Source organism: Mus pahari, chromosome 2 (assembly GCF_900095145.1).
Source record: "Mus pahari chromosome 2, PAHARI_EIJ_v1.1, whole genome shotgun sequence".
NCBI classification, from domain to species: Eukaryota; Metazoa; Chordata; class Mammalia; order Rodentia; family Muridae; genus Mus; species Mus pahari.
The window spans coordinates 112,442,189-112,468,940 of record NC_034591.1 but is presented as its reverse complement, the minus strand read 5'-3'; the positions used below and the strand labels follow the sequence as shown (position 1 = coordinate 112,468,940).

At 43.2% G+C, this 26,752-nt stretch overlaps 1 protein-coding gene across 2 annotated transcripts in view; it reads left to right on the top strand.

Moving 5' to 3' along the window:
* The window catches only part of Suclg2 (succinate-CoA ligase GDP-forming beta subunit), a 237,572-nt gene that overhangs the window by 148,395 nt on the left and 62,425 nt on the right, over positions 1-26,752 (top strand). The window lies entirely within an intron of this gene.

The window sequence follows — 26,752 nt, the reverse complement described above, 5'->3', positions numbered from 1 at the left end:
AAAAAAAAAAAAAATTCTAGGCCCGCACAAATGAAAACAAGCCAGCGTTCCTCCCCACCCCCTCCCCAGCACTACAGCTGGCTTCCTGTGGATCCTTCTCAGTAACAATTGTGCTGCCAGTTGCCTGTTTGCATTCACACACATGTGGTTCCATATATTCAGTATGCTTGTAGGTCTTTCCTGTGTGTTTACAATTGCTAAGGATGGTTTACCTTACAAGTTGCTAAGATGGTTTACCTTACAATTTGCTAACTCTTTTCTTCCAGTTCACAGAACAATGTTAAGATGTCGTTACTTCTCTTCAGTTCTTTAGTGTTGTCCAGGAAGAACGAAGCCAGTGTAGTCTAAGGCACTCATCCATCAAAGGGCGGGCTCTGGGGGTTGGGGGAGAACTGTTCACAGCCGGGGTTGTTGCTCACTGTGTCTCTCCCATCCTTTTGCTCGAACATGCCTTCTTCATACTTCCTTCTAAGAGCAGAGTCACTTTCCTCCTAGAGATCCCCACATGAAGGGCACTCTAGGTACTGTAGGTGCCACAAACAGAAAGCTCTGATTGTTTGCAACTGTGAGACTACTTACGCTAGGGGTGGACAGCCGTCGAGGGGTCAGTCTACCAAGACAGCAGCATGGCTGGTCTTTGGAACATCTCAGTAGCTATTCTTGAATTTTAACTTTATAAAACTGAAGGGTGTAAGGGATTTTTAAAAGTGACATGCAGAGCCATTTTTATTGTTTTTGTTTAAATAGTCTCTTCAAAAAATTGACTTTACCTTATAGAATATTTTCAAGTACTTGGAGTGTTTCAACTGTTTTGAGCTTGGCTGTCTTCCTGGGATGGATAAAGGGATGTGGAAGTTATTTTCCTCACACTATATCAGGAAAATGAATGCATAGCTCATCTCCCAGAACATTCTCCAAACCTTGAAATTTCTAAGCTGGTTAAGAAGCATGGAAATCTGTGCTTCTAATCTTCGTTCGGTTCTTGCAAGTCAGAGAACAGTAGAGGGGGGAGAGAGAGAGAGAGAGAGAGAGAGAGAGAGAGAGAGAGAGAGAGAGAGAGAGAGAGAGAGAGAGAGAGAGAGAGAGAGAGAGAGAGAGAGAGAACAAAACACAACCAAAAGGGTACAGACGAGTTGACTTGGGTTTGCAAAGAAACAGCTTGTAGCTCTGGCAGTAATCATTTCTGATAGAGCCCTGTCCACCTGCCTAGAAAGAGCACTTCCAAGAACTCACAGCTAATTATTTCAAAGTATTGTCCTGTTAGATATAAGAATTAACTCACTGACACTCAGAATTACGAGTGGCTTGTTAGTGTAAAACTTAAACCAAATCCAGACTTAACGTCTCTATGTTTGTCGTAACACAATATAACTTTATTGGTACAGTAATAAACATAGTGTCATTTAAGAAAAATGCAACAGAATCTGTTTCTATCCACAGTGCCAGCCACACCTCTGAATAGTGCATTTCTTTTTTTTTCTCGCCAAGGATACCTAAAGGCTTGTATTCATGTTTTAATACAAACATCTATATAACAAATTTACATCTTTGTTTATAGCACATAGCACTGAACTCCTTGAATTGTCTTAACCAAGAATCTTCATGGTTATTCAGCTGATTTCACATGAAATTTATCATTCAGTGTCTTATTCTTGTATTTTCCATCAGGGCCCAACTGGAGAGCAGGGTGATGGGGTTTTTCTGCTGCTGGGGGTGTAGGCCTCATCTGATCTTCATCTCCATTTGCAGAACTTTGAACAGGATTCTTATAACACAGAAGTAGATATGACAGAAAGCAGAGTTTTGTTGTAATCTGTTAAAATTTTGGACACATTTCAAAGAAAAGTCCTATGTAGAATATTGTCTTTGTTTTGTTTGTTTGTTTGTGTTTGTTTTTGTAAATTATGCTTTGGCTTGTATTTCTAATTCTCAGTTTAGAATTCCAGATATATAGCATCTGGCCTGTGTGAAGTATCTTGTGTAAACGAATAAAGCCAAGGCCAGTTGGCTCACTTTCATCAGTAACCCCTCTGCTGGCCTGTGTTAACTGAGCCTGTTGGCCTCTCGGGACCTTCTTGTGAGAAACAAGAGTAGGTAGGTAGAATTAGTGAGGCACCTTACTGGCCTGGACTGTGCTCGCTGCTTTGTTGTCAACTTAAGAGTGCCTCTCCCAGAGCCCTTCAGCTGCCAGAAGGAAACATGTTGCCTGAAGCCAAGTTCATATTTGAAGAGAGAGCATTTTTTATGGAACTCCGCAGCCAGACTGCCAAGGGTTAACCTTTACCACTTATTGCTATGGAAACGTGGACATGTTCTTCAACTTCAGTGTACCTCAGTTTCCTCTCTTTTATAAAGTGCTTCATAGAGAAGGTTTCTTAGTTATAAGAATTGAAATATGCATCTTTGTCTTCTGAAGGGGCTTGTTTGTAGATAGTATCAGTTAAAATATTTAAGGAAGGATACATTTAACCTACCCCGGGAAAGGGTAATCATGCCTTGCCCGTGCTCCTCAGGAAAGGGCTCTCTATGGAGGCTTCTTGTTTATCTTCACTGTGTTTTTAAATTCACTATTTTAACCTTAAAATTTATTTTGAACACAAATTTTAACTACTTAGTTGGAAGGGTTATCACTGGCTGAGAATACCCCTGAAGCTGCCAACCAGGTCAGAAAATGTCCCTGAGCCCCTGTGCACACTGCCCCTAAATCCTTCTCCTTGCCTTAGGTTTCCCTGAAAGGCCATCACTGTCTTTCTGTGTGCTGGTACAGGTTTTACCTGATTTTGACCGTAATGTATCATGTGCTGTGTCCTCTTGCTGCTTTTCCCTTATCTTCAGTGGTGGCACTAGCCAGCCCTTTCTGTCTCGAGCATCCTAGCCAGTGTGTGACAACACCATGGTTGATTTAATAAGGCCTTGCTCTGTGGCCAGTGAGGTCGAACGCAGTTCATGTATATGTTGCTCATTGGGATCTCTTAAATGTTTAAATCACCATTATAAAGTGAGATGTGAAAACACATTATTTCAAAATCATTTCTAAAGCAGAAACGTGTGATGTTTTAAATGTTCAGTTCTTTGGCATGCTCTAACCTTCCATCTAGACTGAAGGTGGTATATATGGAGGAATGAGAGCCATCCGAACAGGCTCCCTTGTTCCCAGGCTTGACCAGTAGGCTGTTTTCAAACTGATGACGTGTTTGCCTTTCTAGTCAGGGGGTGTGAACCTGGGAGAGCAGAGCCTACAAATGAGGTGGACTAAAGTCTCATGCAGTAGCTGACTTCATTCAGAGCATCAGACAGTTTATACTGTGAGGGTTAGGAAGGGCCACCAGAATAGTCACTAGGCCAGGCCACTAGGTGGCAAAAACCTTTTTTTCCATAGAAGCATATAAAGGATAGTTTAGTCATTTAATTGAATAACATTAGCAAGCAGTAATGAGTGATTGAAAGTAAACTCACTCGTACCCGCCGCACTCAGGAGGAGCATGAAAACACATCCCCAAGAACAAGTCAGTGCTTTGAAGATACTGAGGGCTCAAAGAGTTTACTCACAAGCACTACGACTGCTCACGTGACTTCATGACAGTGTTCCGACAATGGAGGTTCGGAGAGATTCATTGCCTGACCCTGATTCTCTAACTGGACAGCCAAGAAGACAGTTTAATAAAAGAAAGATGAAGTTCATATTTGAAGGAACAACCTGATACTGTTTGGTATAAACTGAGAAGAGATTATCTTTCTGATTCCTGTAGGATGTGCTTCGCTTTCTCCAGGATTGGAGGCGAGAAGTAAAACCGCGTCCCTGTTTCCAGGGCAAGGTCTACCCAAATGGCATTTAATATAATAAATGTTTTGGATTATTATCTGCTAAATAAAACGTCTTAAAGTGCTGTGCTTTTAGAGTATATTTAAAGGCTAAGCAGTACTACATTTTCTCTAATTCGTGTTTATAATCAGAGTCAGGGTGTTCATTAAAAGGTAAACTGAGGCAGACAACATTTTAAAGGCTTTACTAGGACAGCTAGCAACCCCAGATCTGGCGGCTCCAAGCTGGCTTGGTCCTGGGACTCCCATGAAGATGCTGAGGGGCAGGCTTTCAGATGGCAAACTCAGAAATACAACAGAGATTTGGCTGCCTGTCTACAAGTGAGCATTTACTACCTAGGTCACTGTAGACTAATGGCCTGTCTACAAGTCAACATCTACTTCCTAGGTCACTATAGACAGATTGCCTGTCACCAAGTGAACATTTACTTCTTAGGTCACCGAAACTCTTGCAGGAGCTGTTTCCTTAGGTAGTACCCAGAACTGGTGCAGCATAGACTCCATTGCTTTGGAAGTAACTGCCCCACATTCTTTTCCTTACAGGCCACTTGACAATAGATTGTTCTTTCACGTAGATGGGGAAACTTAGAAGTCTGGACAGCTATCTTTCTTTGTTGTTTTTATTTTCTTTGATTGTTTCAACTTTTAACTTTTACACAAACTATTTATTATGTATATTTCCTGTGGGTGACAATCTCAAGCTTGCATAATCTGAGCTCTGAACCTATGCACCCCGTTCATTAGCTACCCTCCTATGTTTCACCTCATATTCCCAAATAGCCTTCTGTTTTATAGTATTTGGGGTATTTTAAGTATTAATTTTTAATTAAGTCTGGATTCCACGTGTGAGAGAAATTTTTTTCTTTTTCAGGGTGTGGCTTATTATGCATAACATGATAATCTCTATTTCTATATTTTTCTATTTTACTGCAAATTATCTAATTTTTGTCTTTTTGTGACTGAGTAAAGTTGTTATTTACACCGTATCTTTATACAGTCATCTGTCAGTGAAGAGCTTTGCTGCTTGCATTTCCTGGCTATTTTGAATAATACTTTAGGAAGCATAGGCTCGCAAACATCTCCATGATGTGCTGAGAGAGTCCTTCCGGTATATAGCTAAGAGTGATGCTGGCAGGGTCAGACGTGGCCTTGATTATAGTTCTCTGTGTAATTCAGAGTTAGGCAGCCATTCTGTACAGGGTGCTCTCCCTGAGAATCTGGTCAGGGAAAATGTTTTTTGTTTCTCAATCTAACGTCTGTTATCTCATCTCCCTCTTTTACTTAGACAAGCCATTTATTAAAGATTAATATCTTTAGGAATCGGAGAGACGGCTCAGTGGTAAAAAGCACTAGCTGTTCTTTCAGAGGACCCACGTTTGACTCCAAGCACCAGCATAGTGGCTCACAGCCCTCTGTAAATTCTGTTTTTAGTGATCTGGTGCCCTCTTCTGACCTGAAGGTACCAGGCAAGTGCATAGTGCACAGGCATACATAGAGACAAAAATACCAGTACACAGAAAATTACAACAAATTGAAAAAAAAACAAGTGCAAGCAAATTTTCACTTTTAGTTGAAACACAGAAATTAAATTTATTTATGAATATGTGACTGAATGCACACATTCCATGTGTAATGATTGATTGGTCAGCACAAAATAGTCCCTTACTATTCAATCATTCTTTATATGCTAAAAATTGAAAGCCTTCTGCCCTGGGATCCTCCTCCCTATCCCTGCCGACACTGGTTTTGCTACAACCACAAATGTGCTCATGTCTGTTTTATATTTATTTCCCTTTCTGATAAGTTTTTTAGCTGGCCCCTTCCTCCACACCACCTCTTGGGTACATTCTGTACAGCCTGGCCTACTTTTCAGGTATGCCTTTAGCCACTACCATTTCAGATCATTTGCAATAGGGCATCATCTGTTTCTTTGTTCCTTACTGATATGTTTAGAAGCCAGAGAGAAGGATGCACTATCCACTCTGCCTCTCAGAAGTCACATGTTAATGTGCCTTATTTTGTTTCGTGATAAGTGCTTCAAGAACCTAACTGTCTTAGAGACGTCTTCCCAATTCTTGTCATTTGTCCCAGCATGCTTAGTAATTATTCATCCTATATGTAGATGCCTTTAGACTGTTACAGAGAAAGTAGACTTCTGATCACATTAAGATGTCACATAGGTTGGAAATGTATAATTACTAGAAGAGTTAAGGGTTTTCCAGTATTTCCTATCATTCTCCCTTTTCTACCAGGAGAATTGTCAAGTACAACAACGATCAAATAATGGCCTCAGTGATGTCAAGACTGGCTGAGTCTTCCAAATAACAGTAATAGTCTCACGGTGGCAGGGCATCTAAAAGTGTCACTCTTATCATGGAGGTTTTATTCTAGCATCTAAAGAATTAGAGGATTCACTAAATGTGAGAAGCAGCCTTAGGAACTTGATTCAGAAAAACAAGGTGAACTGCCTTCCGCAGAGATTGGGTTTTCTCAGCTGCTGTGCATAGAAGCTGTACTTTGATGAGCTGAGCCCCATGGATGCAGGAAGCTGAGATACAGCCCCTTCCTCACTGTGTCAACACTAATCCTCACTGCTGCCAAGGAATTGGGAATTAGAAAAAAATCATCTTGTGGTGAAGAAAGCAGCATGTCTTTACGGTCCTTCCTACAACATGTCCTGGCTCATTGATGTGCCGAGTAGTCATGTCTTGGTTTTCCTGAAGAAATCCAATTCCTGGGGACCCATTGTCTCAATAGTCTGATATCTAAAGGGAGGGGTACAAATTTTCCTTTCAGATATCTTCATTCCTGTCAGGACAGTTACACTCAAGGGCCTCATTATAGATCAGAGATAGTCCTCCAAGCCACAGAATGTAAGGAGACAAGAAGCCACTCCAGGCTGTCAGCACACAGGATTTATGAACTGTATAGGTGTGTCAAGCTCGGCTGTGGGCACCGAGGGTGAGGCCAGAGGGAATGGAATCCTGACCTCTGAAGCTGCTGCTGTAAAGGGACAAAGGACAGGAAAGTTAATGAGCAAACAGATATCTAATGGGAAACAAATACCAAAAAGCAGGCCAAGCGGTCATGAGTGTCATCTCTCCATCTTCTGCAGAAAGCCCTCTCTGGTAGTTTGCCCTCGTAGGATTGTGCTCTGGGGTTTATAGTCTTCAGCAAGGATGCTACCAGTGAGTCTTTCCTACATGTCCTTCCACTAGGAGCTGTCCATCCCTCTTTTCTAGCTCTTCACTGTCTTTCCCAGTGTCCTAGGCAGCGGGGCCTACTGGATTGCAGTGAATTACATTGGAGTAAGGCAGGGTTGGGGAGGGGGAGTGGTAGTGAATAGTTGACACTGCAGTTCTCACTCTAATTTGGGTGGCCCCATCTTGCAATTAAAGAACTTTTCAGTGTGCCTGGCTATTTCATCTGCATTTCTGGGACCCTCTCCAGAGGATACTTTGACCACCTTTGAGGTCTTCGGAACTGGAGCACATCGAACGCACATAGCAGCATCCCCAAGGGCCAGTTGGCATAAATCCTGGTTAATTATTTTTCTCCCTGCTTATCTATGGGTCCTTTCATTAATCGTTATATGTAAGCATTCTTAAAACAGCCTCTTTTTTTTTTTTTTTTTGTAAGTAGAACTTAGAGTCTTCTTGAACAAACACTGAGGTAACTTGTAATACTGGAGGCCTTAAGCTCAGAAACAGGAATTCTAGAACTTTAACCCTTGACCTTCTGGATTTGACTTACTTGAGACCAAAACAAAAGTGACTTAGGTACTTCAGTGTGTCCTTGTGGCCCAGGGCTGTTAGAATTTGGATAGCAGGCAAGAGAAACTCTACCTTGTCTTTAGGGCAATGTTAGATGTTTTTCTGCATGTTGTAACAGGTGTTCACTGGTTGTATTTTAGACATGGAGCTAATTCTCTATTAAAAACGAAACTAAGCAATTAACCCCAATGCTGATAATGCTAATCAGATTATGTGATATTCACCAAAGGAGGGAACAAAAGAATTATTTTATATTCCCCTAAGGAAGATGAAGAAGGGAATGAAAAACTTCAAGTAAAGAAACGTGCAAAGAACTTAGCCCTTATGGTCAGAATCTGTGGCTCTGATTTTCTGTTCAGATACAACCTTAAAAGCACTATGTTGAAGGAGTTGCAGGGTCTGAGAAGATGGTGCAGTCAGTAGAGCCCTGGCCAAGCAAGCATGAGGACCTGCATTCAAGCACCTAGTCCCCCCATAAAACAGAAAACAATAGAACAGCCAGCCAGGTGCAGCAACATATAACTGCCCTTCCAGCTCTGGGGAGGACAGAGGCTCCACCTGCATATATATCTCCACACCCACACACATATGCAATTAACGTTTGAGCATGTATACACACAAACTTGTGACAATTAGCCAAACAATGTCCAATGCCATAGTTGTATAAGGTTCCAGGAAAGAAAGTAATGGCTGCCACCATCCTAGATGGATGTTTTCACATGCACTTTCTAACACAGGAGCTCCTGAGTCCGTCAAACTGACAACCAAAAAATATTTATGAGTCACCTGTGATTTGCCAGGCCCTAGACTCGCTTACGTTCCCACGGAGCCTTACTTATTGGTTTTTCTTTTACATCATCCCTTTAAAATAGTAGAAGGAGGCCCACAAAAGACCCAGCAGTGTCCATTTCTCTTAAGGTCATGTCTCATTGTCTAGTGTCAGGAGTAGCAAGGAACCATCTGTGGAGCTTAAGGATCAGAGTGTGGGCTAGGTACTACCACAGTGGACCCCCTAACTTGAAGGCTGTTGAAATGCAGACTCTTGTTTTCTCAGGGTCCAGACCATGCCCAAATAGTACAACTCCCTGATTTTTTTTGGGGGGGGGGGGCAAAGTGTTTTGTTCATCATTTCCTTAGGGTATTGACTGATGTCAGTGACCTCCCAGTCCATTCGATATAAGACAAACACTCAAAGGGTGATGGGGACTGTCATCAACTTGTAAACCAGTGGCATTCTATGAATTGTTTTAGTGTACCATAAGCACAGAAGCTGAGCACAAGCAGTTAAGATACTTTTACTGTAAAGTACCATTGTTGTGACATGCAAATGGAAGATGAATTTCCTTGTAATTTATATGTTGCCTCTCATAAGAATATTAGCCTGTCACTGTTAGTGAATTTGTTCAAGATTGATCCTTCACCACAGATTATCTGAGCAACATTGCACCATGACTTTACATGAGTGATGGCCGTATGAGAAGCAGCACGGTGAGCCCATTTGATGGATGATCTGATACTCCAGTCATTTGATTAGAGGCTGTGCTAACCCCATTTACCACTTGCTCTTGCCCCTTGTTCTTTCTCTTGATTCTTTCTTTTGTTTTATTCTGGGACTACTTTTCTCATTCCCTGTCATTTTGGTGGCATATTCTCCCCATTTGGACATTCCCCAATTTCACATGTAAACACAGAACCCACAGAGTGTGCTCAAGCCTGAGAGATTGATGTACTATCTCCCTGGCATAGTAGGTTGTTTTTAAGGTGTTAGGCACAGGCTCTTCAGACTAGGCACAGAGGTCCCTTTACGACTTGCCCCCTAGCAGCTTAGGGTTAGGACTGCTGCCTTTAGGCTTGTGAGCTTGCGTAATGGGCCCCTGAGACTGCGCCTCTGGACACCTGGCAAAGCTGTGGAGATCCAGCACTCAAGTTTTCTGACGGGGCCTCCTGTGCACTCATCATGTAGATAAATGTAGAATATACCTGTTCCAGCTATGTGTGCATCAGCTGGGATCTCCTTTACATGTATATTCCATGCATGACCTAATGTAGACTCACCTGCCCCCCTGATCCAGGAGCAGAGCTAGCATTTATTCTAACAAACTCTTCAGAGGATGCTCATGTTGGCTTAAGTTTGAGTTGCAGCCTCAGCTCCGTTTTGTCCCCTTAGAGTCTACTTCTCATCATTGATGTTACAGCCTATCCTACCTGAGGTAGGTAGATGTGAGTACCAGCTGACCAAGCCTAGTTTACCTCAACTTCCTCTCCCACAGAGCTCCAGGCTCAACTCTGTTAACACTCATTTGTTCCCTTCCCAGTGTGCTGTGACACACCCCTGTTTTATTCTTTTCTATTCCTGTATCATATCTGTCTTTGAAATTCAGAGGAAATTACCATTCAAAAGTGCCTTTTCTATCCAAAAAGAATGGAGGGTAATCTTGCAGTTAATAAAGTTCATCAGTGAGCTCATAGATGTATTCCCTCTGATCAGTTCCCAAATAGAGAACTTGTATTTTTCTTGTCTGTGGAGGTAGACCATAATAACAGGCTGTGTCATTCTCAAGTGACTTTCTATAAACTTTATGAAATTACCTCGTCTCAAGTGTAGTCACTGAAGTGGATCTTATTCACTTTTGTCTCTGTTAAGTTACCATCGGCTGCTGCTTTCCACCCGAGACGTCTTTGCTATTATGTGCTCTGTGCATTTACTCTCTAAGCACTTTCCTTCTTCCCTCTTGATTTGTAAGTGTTTTGCTGTGATTCTGTCTCTCGTCTTTTCTTGTTACAGAATACAACCTTCATTTGTTACCTGGTTCACTTTTGCTATTTGGGGAAAGGGAAGTGGTCAGATGTTTCTGTATTTGACAAATGTCACAATAATAGGCAGTTTTAAGATGAGATAGTGAATCCTCTTTTATGTTTGGTCAAGAAAATTGATTTCTAATACTGTGTGGCAGAGGTCTTTGCTGAGTTTTGTCTTAAGATATGTGAATAATAAAAAAAATCATCATTTAAAAAAATCCAATTTAATATTTCTTTACCCTAACAGACATGCTTCTTTTACAGATTATAATTAGCGAATCAGCACAGGACTCTCTGTAGCTTCTTGACCCATGTGTGTCAACCATTATGTAAAATTTGGAATTGAATTCTTTTCTGTCCTGTCTTCAATGTGCAAATGAGCCCTCGGTGCTGTTGCCTCCATTTCTATACTTGTGCCATGATATCAGATGTTCATGCCTCTTTCACAGGGTGAAGGAGAGAAGAGAAGGGATATGGCCTTACTTTCATTCTACAGATCTGCAGCTCCTGATAGCCACACACAGTGGCGACCCATAAGAGGAGCAGGCTCCAATCATACCCTCACAAAGGAAAAATGTAGCCCAGATTGGCCTCAAACTCTCTGTGTGGCTGAGGAGGACCTTGAATTTCTGAATCTTCTGTCCCTACCTCCCATTTGCTGAGATTATAAGTGTGCACCACCCCATCAATGCATGTAGTGTAAGGGGCTTGATCTCAGGGCCTTGTACCTGCTAGGGAAGCCCTCTACCAGCTGAGTACATCCCCAGACTTGCAGAGCATACTGATACCTACCATTAGCATTGAAAGTCCTTTAAGGTACCTGGTCCTGACCTTCCATGAGGGATGTGCCCCCAAGCCTCCCTCTGGAATTCTTGTCCCTACAGTGATGGTCATAGGCTCCCTTCTCAGTTGTACTCACTCAAGAGGGCTCTTGCTTTCACAGTTGTTCTCATTCTATACACATGTAGTAAGATACATATAATGTGTGTGGGGGCCAATCATACAACACGCATTCTATGTCCTTGGACCTGCTTGGTGCCACCTCAGCTCACCAGGCGTGCTGAGTACGCTGGCTGGAGCACTGTTCTGAGACGGAATGCTAAGTCAGACATAACCCCTCATTGGCCTTACTCGGGCTTCATGGATCAATGTATAAACTCATTAAAATTGGAGACCTGTGAATTAGAGTGAATGTTCATGATATGTTATTAATTAGACACAGATTTTTAGGAGAAACAGAGGTAGGATTATTGAAATGCATGCCATTATCCTTCCTCGGTGTGTTTCAGTTTTATGACATGGTGGATTTTCAAAGTGAAACCAAATCATCACTGTAGACTGTAAGAAGAGACAAATTCATATAGCAAGTCAGTACATCATGGTGGGCTGTGCACCAAATTGTCTCCTGCTTAGCAGATCGTGTGATTTAAAGGCTCTGAACTGAAGCCTCGCTCTTCATTGTACACATATAATAAGGTGGCTTCAGGCTGGCAAGTTACAGGACCTTGGACATCCCTAGCTAACACCTGTGCTAAAGTCCACCCCCCCCACACTGCTATAAGAGTGTGTTCTTTTGGTTTTGGCCGATTCCTTTTTAATCTGATGCACAGGCTATACAGCTTTTGTTCCTGGAAGACAAATGCTGAGGATATTTTTCTACAATTATTATTAACAACAAGGAAATATAATTCCATCTTCTTACAAATTTTAAAAACAAAATTTTTGTTGGTAAGCCTTTGATTCCTTGTTTCTGTTAGCTAGATTTAGTATAATTTTTGTTTCTCTGTTTTGCTAAAAATATACCAGAATTATTTCTACTCCTTTAGCACATCAGAGTAGCGGGTACCTTGGATCCTAGGTGATGTTTTGTGACAGTTGTTGGTCATTTCTGCCATTAGCTTATGAGACACTGTATTAGTCAGGGTTCTCTAGAGTCACAGAACTTATAGATAGTCTCTATAGTAAAGGACTTTATTGATAACTTACAGTCTTCAGTCCAATTCCCAGCAATGGTTCAGTAGTAGCTGTGAATGGAAGTCCAGGGATCTAGCAGTTGCTTAGTCCCACATGGCAAGCAGGCGAAAGAGCGAGAGTGCAACTCCCTTCTTCCAATGTCCTTATATGGTCCCCAGCAGAAGGTGTAGCCCAGATTAAAGGTGTGTGCCACCAAATAAACAAGTTCTATAGCAAAACATACAGGGTTTTTAAAACAAATTTTAATAGAGCTAAGTGGTATATACTTCCCTTGGTAACACACATTAGGTTTTCTAAAAGAAGCAGGGCAATTAAAACTTTCTGGAAATGATTCCCAACTTGTGACTTATGAAGTTGTTTCTGTNAAATAAATGATTTTCCCTTAAACAAACAAACAAACAAATAAAAGGTGTGAACTCAGAGATCTCCCTGTCTTAATCGTGAATCCATAGCCACTATGCCCTAAGATCTCCATACCAAGATCCAGATCAGAAACTTCTATCTCCCAGCCTCCAGATTAGGGTCACTGGTGAGCCTTCCAATTCTGGATTGTAGTTCATTCCAAATATAGTCAAGTTAACAACCAGGAATAGCCACTACAGACACTGATGGAGAGCTGAGGCGCTGATTTGAACTCACTGCTGGGTAGTATGACATCTGTTGGTACTTGTCATCTTTTCTGACCAGCACAGGACTTGAGGCTTGGATTCCAGAGATGGCAGAGGTGGAGGCTGGGTCTCTCTGCACTGGTCCACAGCCAGAAGAGACTGAGATACTAGAAAGGATGGTGTTCCCCAACCCCCACTCCCCACCCCTGGCCACCACTTCCCCTTTAATCCCTGAGAGGAGGTTTTACTGAGCAGAGCAGCCAGGGGCTCAAAAGACCTGCAGGCATCATAAGTGGCCCTGACATATGCACGGACATTGCAAACCAAGCAAAGTCCAGATATCACACATCTCACACACCAGTAAAACACCGAGGGAGGGCTACATTCAACCATCGAGTGTGTGTTTGAATCTAATTTTAAGTGAAGCCCCTTTTAAAACTGTTTTAAATTTTCTTGTGCTATAGAATTTTGGAATTGAATGAGACCTTCAAAATCAGAAAGAAAGCAGCATCATAAGGCAAGTTAAACTTGAGCAAATACAGGAAGACTTGGCATGTTCTTCTGAAACGGAGCCAAGTTCATTACAGCATCAGTAAAGCCAAGACTCAGCTCCTCAAATGGGAGCAGCGTGGAGCTAGCACGCCAGCATCACTGGGGATTGTAGCAGCATGGTGTACTCTCCAGCGTATAGATGTATATGGTCTGGAGTATTTTACTCGGTTAGAATGTACCCATCCCAGCTTGAAGAACTCTGACGTCTAGGGGAAAGCACTCAGTTGCAGAGGTAACTGATTCTGTTGCATTACATGGAGAGCCGGTCTTCATTTCGCTTTTGGCAAGTCTTAAGGAATTCATGACCGAGGCTGCAGATACTCAGAAATTGTATGCAGAGAACAGCCCATTTCTTTCCCACAAGCATCTTGATGTTACAGTGAAGCTGAGGCAGCACTGACCTTAGCTCACACTGCAATAATGATGCCATGTCTATCTAGTCCTAAAGGCTTTGCAACTCACAGTCAGAAGCTCCTGTGAGGCTCCAGGAGGCCTCTTCAGAACCACAGAGCTTTCTTGATTGATTTGGTTTTTGTTTTTATCATTCTCTAAAAAAAATTTGAATTCTCATATATATTTTTTACTAGTTAAGAAATAACATTGTTTCAATTTATTTACTTATTATTTTGGTGGTGTGGGGTGAGGAAGGGTAGGGTACACAGGTGCTCCAAGTGTACATGTGGAAGCCAGAGGACAGTATGTGCAAGTTCGTTCTTCCTTCCACTGTGTGGTCCCAGAGATCAAACTCAGGTCATTAGGTTTGATATCGAGCACCTTTGCCTGTTCAGCCATCTCTCCTGGCTGTCTCTAGCTCCTTTGAAAGCTAATAAATTGCAGAATTCCTTACCCACAGCATTTGTGTTGTCTCCTAAATAATGCAGATCTGTTATTTGATGCACTGTCATGATAGAGGCTGGGACACAGGAGACAATGGATCACTCATTGGTCCTCAGTCCTTCTGTAACCGTTATTAAGATGGGCACTCTCTCTGCCTCCACTGTTTCCTTCTGTTGCTGTGCACAGGGGTTTCTAAGAGAACTTTGGTTCATTTTATGTTTTCCCACTGAACAACAAACTGATTTTTTAAAATTACATCATTGGATATTTTTCTGTATCAAGATTTTTATTACCTGTTTCAGATTCCATTATGCTTTTTTGTATTTATACTCATTTCTACATGCTTGAAATATTTAAATGGTTTTCTGTCACCGTCATATGATCGCCTCTGAGTCTTTTCATGGTGTATGTTTCTAAGTAAGCTTGGGAGTTCGCACTTACATTCATCCTTTTACAGATAGCTCTATTACAGTTTCCCTTTTTAACCTAGCACCTACATGTGGGGGAATTTTATTTCTCTCCCTAAATGTCCTCTGGTGACCACATACCTAACTGAGGTTGGTTGGCTTGTTACTTTTGTTGAAGTGACAAAGCACCCGGCAAACCATTTAAGGAACAAAGGACATCCCTTGCAGGATGGGGGTACAGCCATCATGTTAGGAGTCACACGGCAGCTGGTCATGCTGTTTTACAGTTAGTAAGCCGAGACAGATGCTGGGGCTCAGGTAGATCACTTATTCAGAAAGGCTGAGACCCCAACTAATAGACTTGTGCCAGTCACAGTAGCGTGCATGCATCTTCCCACTTGAGTTCATCTAGGGAATCCCTCCTGTACACACCCAGGACCCAGAGGCTTGTGCCCATAAAGTGGTCTAACTATTACAGGTGACTCCTGCCATTCCCTGAAAAGTTTAGAAGTGATCCAGAAAGCTAAATAGGAACCTATTAAAATGTTACTATCTGGATATTAATAGATGTCTTCAGAGGGTCTATGCACAGCTAAATCTTATGTACCACTCTGACAGTTGGATAAGAAAAAATTATGGTCACCAGGGGTATTTCATTATAAGCTAACCTAATAAGTATGATGTTAATGAAATATGAAAATGACATAATTATGATTCTCTATTTTTATTATCAATCTCTGACTATCAGATGTGGAGATGAGGGCTAAAACGTGACACTTTGGTGCTTGACCATTTTCAGAAGTCCCTTTTTTATGGACATGAAAACAATAAAGTATTCATATTTATTGTTGTGCAACATTACTTTTAGTGTGTCAAAAAAAATGTGATTATCCTGTCATTCTCAGGCACATTTCACGAACGTTCAGTATGAACAAATTCAGTGGTAGGGATAAATCTGTTTATAATGTAACATGTTCCTGTTGCTCACTTTGTATTTATTAAGCTCGAGGTGTCCATCAGTGAACACACACATGAAAAGTTTGTGAGATTTTTGTTTGTTTGTTTGTTTGTTTGTTTTGAAGTATTAATTTGGCCTTGGGAGATGGCTCAACCCTTAAAATGCTTGCTATACAAACAAGACAACCCAAGCTTGGATGCCCAAAACCCACATAAACACTAGGCAGGTAAGGTTCCTTTAGTTCTAGTCTCAGAAGGCAGAGCCTGGGCTAGGGGATGCTCCAGAACAAGCTGACCACCCAGGCTAACCCTATTGGCACAGAACAGGCTGACTGACCAGGCTAGCCCTATTGGCACAGAACAAGCTGACTGCCCAGGCTAGCCCTATTGACAACTTGTGGTTTTGATTGAGGGATCCTGTCGCAGAGGATAGGAGGATTCTGCAGGAAGATTCCTGACATCTTGACTTCTGCTTCCCGCCTCTGCGTGCACATGTGAACGTGCACATATGCACAGGCTCACCCCCTACTCACAAAAAGAAGAAAAAGATGATTTGATTTATGTGTATGTATATGTGTGTACATCTCTTTCTTCACATGTGACCTCTGCAGAAAGAAGTTCTTTGTGTGTTTCTGTGTGTCTGTGTGTGTGTGTCTGTGTGTGTGTGTGTCTGTGTGTTTTTTCCATGATCTTGAGTGAATACAAGGTAGATATACATCATGGATGTGTTTGGTTCGAGAAAACACTTAGTTGGCATTGATAACTGGGCTCCTCCAAAACTGTAGCATTTCTCCCTGGAGCCAGAGTGTGTTTTTAAAAAAGGAAAAGAAGAGCTGACCAGGGTCTGAGTTTTTCCACATGGAAATCGATAGCGACAAGGGCCGACCCACTCCATCCTGTCAGATGCCATCTTGATAGCGTGGCTGCTTTCCTTGTTAGTAATGGCAGAACATCAGGTTTTGCTTCCCTCACAAGACAGAGCTATAAATTGAGAAGTTTATTTTTCCTTCCTTAAAAGCTGCAAAAAAAGCCAGTTAGATACATGGAGGCCGTCAGCGCACCAAGCCAACTCCCCAGCAAGCCCTCTCCGTCCCCTGGTAGACGAGCACCCATTCCATACAATCTGGTGTTTTGGTTTTGATTTTTTATGTAAAGTACCTATAAAAAGCTAGCCAGCTTAAGTTTGGTTTTTTTAGGGTAGAGTGTTTTGACAGAGATGCAGCATAAAGGCTGGGCAGGAGGTGCAGTGTACAGAAGCCTCAGCCTTTGGTCTCTCTCTCACTACAATTAGCAGCATAATCTTAGAGCCTATTTGTCCAAGTCCAGCATGCCTGAGAACCACCCAGAGAGCTGGGCACAGCACATACTGCCCGGTGCCACACAGGATAATTTTCTTTAGGTCAAGAAGCTAGAGTTGGACCGGAATGAGTGTATTTGTCACAGTCTTAAGACCTGACCCAGACAGGATCATGTAGATAAATATTAGGGGGAGTTGCAAGGGACTGGGAGAGGCTGGCTCAGCCCTCAGACTGCCATGCAGATCTCATCTTGCAGGGAGGAAGGAAGAGAAGAAGGCAAAGAGGTGATGCGCTGTGACCTGGCAGACAGAGGAAGGTGTGGGAAGTTGGTCTGTCAGTCTCTGAGCCAGACACAACCAGAAGAGGCCCCAAGTCTCCTAGGACTGCATCTCACCTGGTTCAATTAAGTTGGAAATTACGGTCTGAGCTCAGCTACAGCTGACAAGCAATCTACTATTTGGTGGAGTCTCAACAGTAAGTCTTGAGTTACTGCAAGTGGGGTAAACAGAGAGGGGGTCTCTAAAGTAGTGACCCATGAGTGAAGAAAGGGACCAAGTGAGCAGAGCAGAGAGAAAAGGAAGCGTGGCAACTGAAGGCCAAGAGAAGAAAGCTGAGGAGTCTAAGCTTAGGCTGGGCTCCACTCAGTATGGATGCATGACCAAATTTGGAGTTTGGGATTTTATTCTTAAAGAGAGAGAAGAGGGGGGAGAGAAAGGAGGTGGGACAGAGAGAAATCTCATAAAGACATGCCACACCACCAGAATGACCAAATATTAGGCGAGGGTAGGAATCTGCATGGTGGGAAGGGAACGGAGGAAAGAGCTTACTGAAGTGATCAGTTTTTCCTGGTCTGAACATCCCTGGCATTTGAGGCCTTGAGTTTTCTACAAGTCCCTGGGCTCTTGAGAGCCCTCTGATCTTCAGCGCCCCACTGTGGATGTAGCCACATAGCTTCACAGAGCTGTACCACTACATCCCAACCAGCAGAAAGACCGGCCTATCAGCCTTGTTTCTTTTCCTATATATTATCACAGAAACTGTGTGCAAACTGACACCTAAGGGAGAACTCAGAGTATCTGTTAACGTTCAGAGGTAGCAAAGGTAAATACATGAATGAAATGTTCGTAAATATAATTACCAGTAAATTCTTCCCAACCGATCCCTGTTTCCCCATAGCTCTTGCTGGTTCGTTTCTTAGAAATTCAGCAGTTACGCTGGGGAGATGGCTCAGTGGGTAAAGTGCTGGCCATGTATGCCTGTGGACCTGAGTGCACATCCCCTGCATCTGTGTAAAGGCCAGTTATGAAATCTTTAACTGCAGCTCTGAGGGGCTCCTGGGGGCCGGAGTTAGAACGATCACAGGGGTCACTAGCCAGCCACCCTCGCAGTTGGTGAGCTCCAGGTTCACTGAGGGTCACTGTCACAAAAACAATGTAGGGGATAACTGAGAAAGAGACAGAGTGTTAACCCTTGACATCTCGATGTGCACACAAGTGCACATGTGCCAGCACACACATGCACATGGGCACACAGGAACGCGCAACCCAGCATGTTAAGAAAGTGGGAACACAAGTTTCAGCTTAGATTAGGGTAGGTTTTCCGACTCCTGTCTCAGTCCCTCCCACTCGTATTTTGAGCTGTAGAGGCTCTGAGACCATTCTTGTGTCTGCTGTTTGGATTAGGTTTTAGCAGAGGGAGTAAAGACACAGGGTTAAAATTTAGAAGTGTGTCCCTTGGCATTGAGGGTGCTCCCATTTCAGAGATGCTGGATCTAGATGCACTTGTTCTGGAGGAGAGCCTGTACAACCACTTGTGGTTCCCTCCCTCCCCCAGGGACTTCGGTTCCTCCAGCCCTGCATTTCATGTCCTTGGGAACTAGTAAGCCCTGACTGTCCAGGCGGGGCCATAGCCCCTGCTGTAAGTAACACACTGATTGCCTGTCACTCAGAGCATGCAGAAACCAGGAACTTCTGCGATTGATGCTTGACAGAATAATTAGAAAAGTGTCACTTTGCAGTAACCATTTGAACATTCCTAAAGGAATAGGCCAGGGCAAGGTCTCTGATGTTTAGTCCTGAGGTTAAATGTTCAAGAAGGCAAAACACAGTGTGTTGTGGGAGAAAATCGCCTTGGACATACAGGCAGGGATGGCCTTCCAGCTCCTAAACATTGGCCTGGGCTATTTCTCTAGGTCCCATGCTGTGTTAATTCCTCTGCAAGGTTGGTTTACTCTATCACAGGGGTGGCAGGGTCTGCAGGTGTATCCTTGACCTTTGTAGGGTCATCATGGCCCCTGGTCCTGGCATCACTGATACTGTTTCAAGTAAGATCACTGGTACCCAGCCTGACCTTAAAGGGGGGGTGGGGTGGGGGGGCAAGAAAGTTAACAGAGAAAAAACTAAGTTAACTGCTTCTCCTTATTTATAGGAAAATAAGTTAGAGAATAGGCGTATCTTTTATCTTCAATGCTTCCATATTTATGTTTCAGTGCAGGGGTTGGATGTGTAGAGGTCAGAGAACCACTTGTGGGGAGGCTGTTGTCTTTCCACCATGTAGGTGCCCAGGATTGAACTCGGGTCTTCAGGTTTGGAAGCTAGCACCTTTACCCTCTGAGCTGTCTCACCTCACTGCTTCCTTTTTAAATGTGAGTTTTAGGGCCAGCAAGATAACTCCATCTTGTAAAAAGTACCTGCTACCAACTCTGATGTCCTATATTCCATTCCCAGACCTCACAGAGTGTAAGGATAGAACCAACTCCTAATGTTGTCCTCTGGTTGGCACACATGTGCTCTGACTGTGTACCACTGAATGTACACAAAACAAGCAAATAGTGAAATTTTTCTTTTTTGATCTTGAGTTCTAATATTAATACTTTGACATCAGGGTTTCTTCTGGCAGCTTTGAGAAAAGCAACACTGGTTACAGCACTCTTGGGAATCTTACAAGGAGAATGAGGCAGGGAAGAATCGGCACTGATGGGCCTGCTCTGCTCTTGACTAATGTGCAGAATAGCGCCTGAATCTTAAAATTCAGTAAGTGTCCCATGCTAAGTGCCTGGCCTGCTGAAAACCTGTGTTCAGGAAAGGGTTAAAGCATCTCCATCCTGTTTGTCTTTAAAGCAATCTGAATGTTGGCAGCCCCCAGCTGTGGCCCACAGCCTTCCCCTTAGGGTTCCTCTATGGATTTAGTTTGTTATTACTTACAAGCAAGTTGATCCTCCATCTTTTCCTGATTTTTTTTTTCTTATTTGTTCTTTTCTTGGGTTTTGGTATAGGTTGTTATGTTGCAGAGACTGCTTTCAAATTTTTTATCCCCCTGCCTCAGCCTCCTGAGTGCTTAGAATTTAGGTATGTACCACCATGCCTGGCTTCAAATGAGTCTAAAACTCTTATATCTAGAGACTGAGAAGCAAGGATTGTCTGTCCTACAGCTCCTTACTTTATCAGCACAGACACCACTGTCTGTCTCAGACCACACATTAGCCTGCCTTAATTCTCACTGCTTACTTGGAAGTCTCCCAGGTTCTGCGCACTGGAGATACCTGTCAGTTCTGTTCTTCTCTCAAATAGGGGCCTTGTTGGCCCTCAGAGAACACTTGGTGATGTCTAGAAATCTTTGGGGCTGTCAATTTGGGGTGACTGAGCTACTGATATCTAGGGAGACGAGGCCAGGGATGCAGCTGAACATCCCACAGAACAGGTCATCATGCTGAAGGATGCTCAGCTCAGAGCGGCAGAGCGGCGAGGGCTTGAGCCCTCTGCTTTGGTGATTGATCTCTGTCTTTGCTGTGATGCATGCTGCGTGGTTTCTCAAAATACACGGGGACCGGTGTTCAAGCCCTTCTTCCTCATACAAGCCTTTCTTTGTGCTGCTTCTGTTATAGCTATATGGAACCCAATTATATTTTATGTTTTATACTTGCCAGAATTCCAGAATTACTTAAATATATAATCTCCACTTAAGATTCAAACAGATTTATAGAGTTGGCAGAAGAAAATGAAACGAGCTAGCTTCCATGATCCGTCTTGAGTCTTGTTTGGGGTGTTAAGCTCATATGCCTTGTGGGTAATTTGCTAATGGTCATATTTTAGTTCCTTCCATCTCAGTGCTAGGGAGAGAAACACACAAAGACATTCTGTAAAAAGCCCACTAAAACAAAGGGCAGTTTTAGTCATAGAATTTTCTGTCCTGTGTATTTGGGACATCTTTCAGCAGGAAAGAACCTAGAGGACAGGATAGCTGGGGACATCAGTAAAGCCAGCCAGACCACAGTGTCGAGCTCTGGAGCATCAGGTGAATTGCTCGGACCCTCTCTTGTGCCTTGCCTCTTGCACCCCTTCTGTGGTGTGGGGCCTTGCATACACATGCAGGGCAGAATGCGCACACACACACACACACACACACACACACACACACGCATGGAAGCACACGCGTGTAAAGGCCAGAGGACAACCTTGGCCTTTCCTTGTTAGCAGGGATCCTATCATTTCCTCTGCCTTAGTTTGCCAGCCATCTCACTGGCCTGGAATTCGATGACTTGGCAGGGCTGGCCAGCCAGCTCACCCAGGTCATCTGTCTCCATCTCTCCAGCACTTGGATCATAATAAACTCATGCCCCCTTGCCCAGTTTTTTTGGGTTGATGTGTGATAGTTGTGTTTTTCTTTAGCAGTTCTGGAGCTCTAACTCGGTCCCCATGCTTGTGCAGTCAGCTAACTCTCCCCCCAGGCCCAGTGAAAAATCCAAGATGTCTGCTGCCACAGTCCCATTCAGTGAGTTCCCTGCTCCTGGGGCTGCTTTGCGTGGGTCTTTCTTTGCTTCATCCTGTATTGTGTGATGTTTCCTTCCCAAAAGACTGTGGGTTGTTTTTACAGTCAAGTCAGCATCACTAAGGTTCAAAGCCAGGGTGACATGCAAGCTTTCCTAATATCTTCTCTGGACCTCTTGATTTCTAGTTGTTAAAATAACATTTTTGCAAACACACCCAACCATTGGTTCAGAGATGTAGTCAGCTGTAGTTATTGTACAATAAAGCACTTTCACTCTTTGAACTTGAGGGTTTTTTTTGTTTGTTTGTTTTTGGTTTTGTTTTTACATTTCTTCACATTGAGTTTACATTCTTTTCTGTAAAATGAGAATTCTCTTGATCTCACTGGGGTGATGATGACTCCCAGGGTGGCAGGGTGGCCAGGATTGTGGTGAGCAGCCCTAGGGAAGTCCTCTCACCTCTAAGACGAATACTGTCTTCATGGCCTGGACTTAAAAGCCCTTCACAAAATGTATCTGTAGATTGGTTGATGATACTAAAGCACTTGCCATATAGTCTGCTGTTGAGTAAACAGTAGGCGTTGCTACCAGCTTCTGCTATCACATTCATTATTACCATTGTTGTGTGGCTGTCTTTAGCCAGATTGGAAATTGTACTCTGAACTCCTTCAAGATTAACTTTGTCACCAACAATATTTTAAATCGTTCTACCATCGGATATGAATGCCTTGAATTGGCTGGTTTACTACCAAGGCACTACTTTGAGAGTGAAAAGGGAGCCCCAGAGCCATTTTTTTTTTTTTTTCTTACTTACTGGCCGCATGTCAGGGGAATGCCAGTCCTTTGATACTTCAAACCTCCCTTCTAGCTGGGTGGCCAGAATCCTGTGACTTCCTTCTGGCCAATGAGAAATAAACAAAAGCCTCATGTGAGACTTGTGGCAAGATTGTCTTTAAGAAGTAGAGGCACCCGAATGGAGCCCTTCTGATTCTTCTGTGCTCTTCCCAGTGGCTTGGGAAGCTTTTGTTAAGCAAGAGCGAAACCTTTCTGGCCTAGAGATGACATTGTAATGATACATATACTTTTATAGTAGAGGAGGAAGACTAGCTTGGCTTGGGTCTTTCCAGCCTTGGAGGTCCCGTCAGCCCTGACTTACCTCTGTAGCTAACATCCTGATACAGACCTTGACTGCCAGCCTTAGTTGGCCTGCTTTCTTTAGTTTGTAATGGAGTTCTTATAGTGTTTTTATTTTTCCATAGTCAAATCCTTCTCCATTATAGCACAGATAAAGGGACTGACGTTTGGCTCTTGAGCAACTCCACAAGCAGAAGAAGCTTTCCTAATTAGGACGGATGGCAATAGCTTGATCTATGAGGCAGGTTTAGAGAAAGGGCAGCAGCCTTTGCAGTGGGTTTCCTGCCTGCAGGAGCCCCTGTGTGCCCAGTAGCTCCACCCACAGCTGGTGGTATTGTACTACCCGTACACGTGCTGTGAAGTTGACTGGTGAGTGTGGTGGTCTCCTGAAGGTGCTACCAATATTCCCTTAGAGCTTTTGTCCTACTTTCCTTCAAACAGAAGGTGGTAGCTTAAGTCCAGTGGGCTTTTCATATCCACTGAGTAGAGAAAGTCCACAGAGCTTATGTCTACATCCCAGAGCATGGAGGTGAATGCCTGTCCTTCTATTCAGTTGTGCTTTCTTCAAACATTCCGTGGTCCCTTAACTTTCAGAGAAAGAGGAAGCTGTAAAGATAGGACAACTAATTCATGTTAAAACATGCGTACTCCAAACAGCTACCCTCTGAATGGTTCACTGGCCACCAAGACAGCGTGGAGGCCGAATTAAGAGCATTTGAATAATTGACTTTCTATGTGAATAAATTAGAATAGATTAGATTTGATTGACCATATAACAATTTAAATCCCTAAAACCAAAAAGCCGCTTTTCTCTTTCTAGGCTACTTTGTAATGTTGTGTGTCAAAGATAATTAACCATGCGTTTTTTTTTGTTGGAGGAGTTTCCTAAACACAGATCAGCTGACTACAGAGAGGAAAAATTTGGAAATATTTACCTGTGCCATTTCCTTTTTTAATTGAAGATCTCAGAGGACTGAGAGACATTCCGAGTTGTTGGGAGCCGAGCCGGAAGAGCAGCAGGCTCAGAGCTTCTCGGTGTGCATCATGTCCTCTCGAACTGCGGTGTGGTCCTGGCTTGGGATAATTTGGGATTCACAAGGTGCTTTGTTCCTTTCTGATGGCAGATGTAAGCTTGTATGCAATACACTGTGCTGTCCTGAAGACCATACTCTAGTGCTGCAGAAACAGGAGGCACACTGGTGAATCAGGAGTCATGGTGAGGAATCACTGGTGAGTTAGACACCATGGTAAGGAGACACTGCAGAGTTACACACTATGGTGAAGAGATACAAAGCCAGGAGTAGGAAATGCCCTGCCCTCATCTTAGACTTGAGTCGAAATGTGTTGGCTGGTGTGCAGATTTATTCAGGTATAAGCAAGCTGTGGCCACTGCACTTACAGCCTATGACTGCATGAAGATCACATGCTCCTATGTAGAAAAAGGAGGAGGAAGAGAAGGAGGAGGCTGCGGCGGCAGTGGTGGTAACAGCAGCAACTAACAGTGTCTGTTTCTTGGATTTGTTATGAATTGTGTGTATATAAAGTGACATTTTGCTATTTCTTTCTGCCATGCAGAACACTCCAAAGCACAGTGGCTTTAAAACAGTACCTGTGCTGTTTTCTTAGGGTTCAGCACTCTGTGATTCATTTCTGTCTGTTCTGCTGTCGCTATCCAAGGTCACTTATGCTACTCAGTATATCTCTCAGCTGGCATGCTAGATAGAGGATGTGTGCCTCCCTTTCCCTCTGCTCTCTCCAAGGCCCTTTTCCATGGCCTTTCCAACAGAGTAAGACTTCTCACGAGGCACCTAAGGCTTTCAAATGATGAAAGCTGACAGCCAGGCTTTCTAAAGCATTGGCTTGGAGCAGCTGTAACATATCTTCTAGGGACTAAAGCAGTTAGAGTAGAAAGGGCTGAAGGACATAATCGAGGTGATAGGGTGTTGACATCAGCCTAACAGATGACTCTACAGACATGCCACTGTGTCTGATGCCCACTGCTGGCCCAGTGAATGTCAGCACTCCCTTTTGATAATAGGATTAATACTGATCGCTGGTTTTATTGTCTTTCTGATGCAAAGAAGACATGGATGGAAAACACTTGACAGAAACTTGGAAATTTTAAATGACTTTATTTTGCTGCATCTAACTTTAAGTCGAACTACTATCCACAGTTTCATGGGACATCTGCTATAAATTGAATAGCATCTCTAATTTAGCAATTCCCCAACTCCCCAATCCAAGTAGATCTGACTTGGGTCCAGAGATTTTGTTTCTCAAAAAAGTATAAAATTGAGAATCATGTAATGAGAATTGTTCAAGTTGGAATGGATTCAGGCATCTCCCCACCTCAACCCCCAACTGAATAATGTGTACATGTCTAATGCCTATCACTTAGAGCAGGCTATTTTGGGGAGAAGAAACTTTACAAATCTCTTGCCTTGCAGTCTTGAGTACTGTCCTGTACTAGGAAAATTTAGTGCTGTTGCCGTGGAGAGCAACACTTAGGAGTGGGTCTGCCTTGTATTTCAGAGCCCACAGTTGTGACCGTTAGCAGCCCAAGATGGAGCCCATGAGGCAGCCAGCACCACTGCTGGATTAGAAGAAGGCAGTAGGGAAAGCTGTGGGTCATGAGCATTCCGTGTCTGCTTATTATCTGGGAATCTTGTCTGGCTTACTTGAACATTTTTTCATCTTGTGAAAGCTCTTTTCCTTATTTGTGATGTTAACCTTGCATTTACACTTTTCTGCTGTCTTCTACATGAAAGCGTAAAGAAATGGGAATTAGATGCGATCATTCTTGTCCACGTTAATATCATGGTGGGTATCAGCCAAGATGGTTCATTTGAATTGTTTTTCCCCAGGATTTTTTTTTTTCCCCTTCCTGGCAACTGTGTGCGTTTGCTTTTGAATATTCAGAACTGGCTGTCTTCACGAGTCTTTCAAGTTTAGCTGTTTTGCTTGAGAGAGACACCATGGTGTATTCTTGCTAGTGTTTTAAACTTAGTATTATTTATAGTTCCCCCTGAGAAGTCTGAAATGTAAAATTTCTCTCCTCTCTGACTCTGCTGCTTTATCGTCTAGTTTGCAATCGATTCACCTCTTTGTGCTTCTAATGGAGCCTGGAATCGACATGCCCACATGTGAGGTCAGGTAACGTCTGTGCCCAGGAACAGCACAGTAGCTACAGTCCCATCATCAGCTCCATCTTCAGCACTAGATCCAGTTCAGTGTTCCAATAAGCATCTGCATGAGGCTTAGTGCTGGACTCGATAGGTAGACATCTTGTTCTGTCACATTTAAGGAGCACTAATTTCCTTTGTGGAGGAGGCCGTTTCCCCTTTGCAGCGTCACAGCACTTGGATGTGACAGGCTATAGCATCCGCGCACTACTCAGTTGCTGATTTGGTGAGTAATAAAGGAAGACTCCTGTGCTATCCGGTTTATAATATTACACCTCACTAGCCAGACAATAGTTACGTCATTCCAGAGTGGAACCCTGCTAAAGTGTCCCAGAAGTGACATGCTCCTGAAGGGCGAGGACCGACTGCACCTCAGCATAAGAGCCACAGCAGTGACCTTCGAAAGACATTGTGGTAACACCTTAACTTTGAAGAATGTTGACCGCAGGACCCACCCACATGCATCTCTGGGTCAGTGGAGCAGCAGAAATGAAAGAAAGAGCCCACCCTCTCCAGACCCTACTACTGATGTTTCCTTTCCTCTCCTTTCCTTTCCTCTCCTTTCCTTTCCTTTCCTTTCCTTTCCTTTCCTTTCCTTTCCTTTCCTTTCCTTTCCTTTCCTTTCCTTTCCTTTCCTTTCCTCT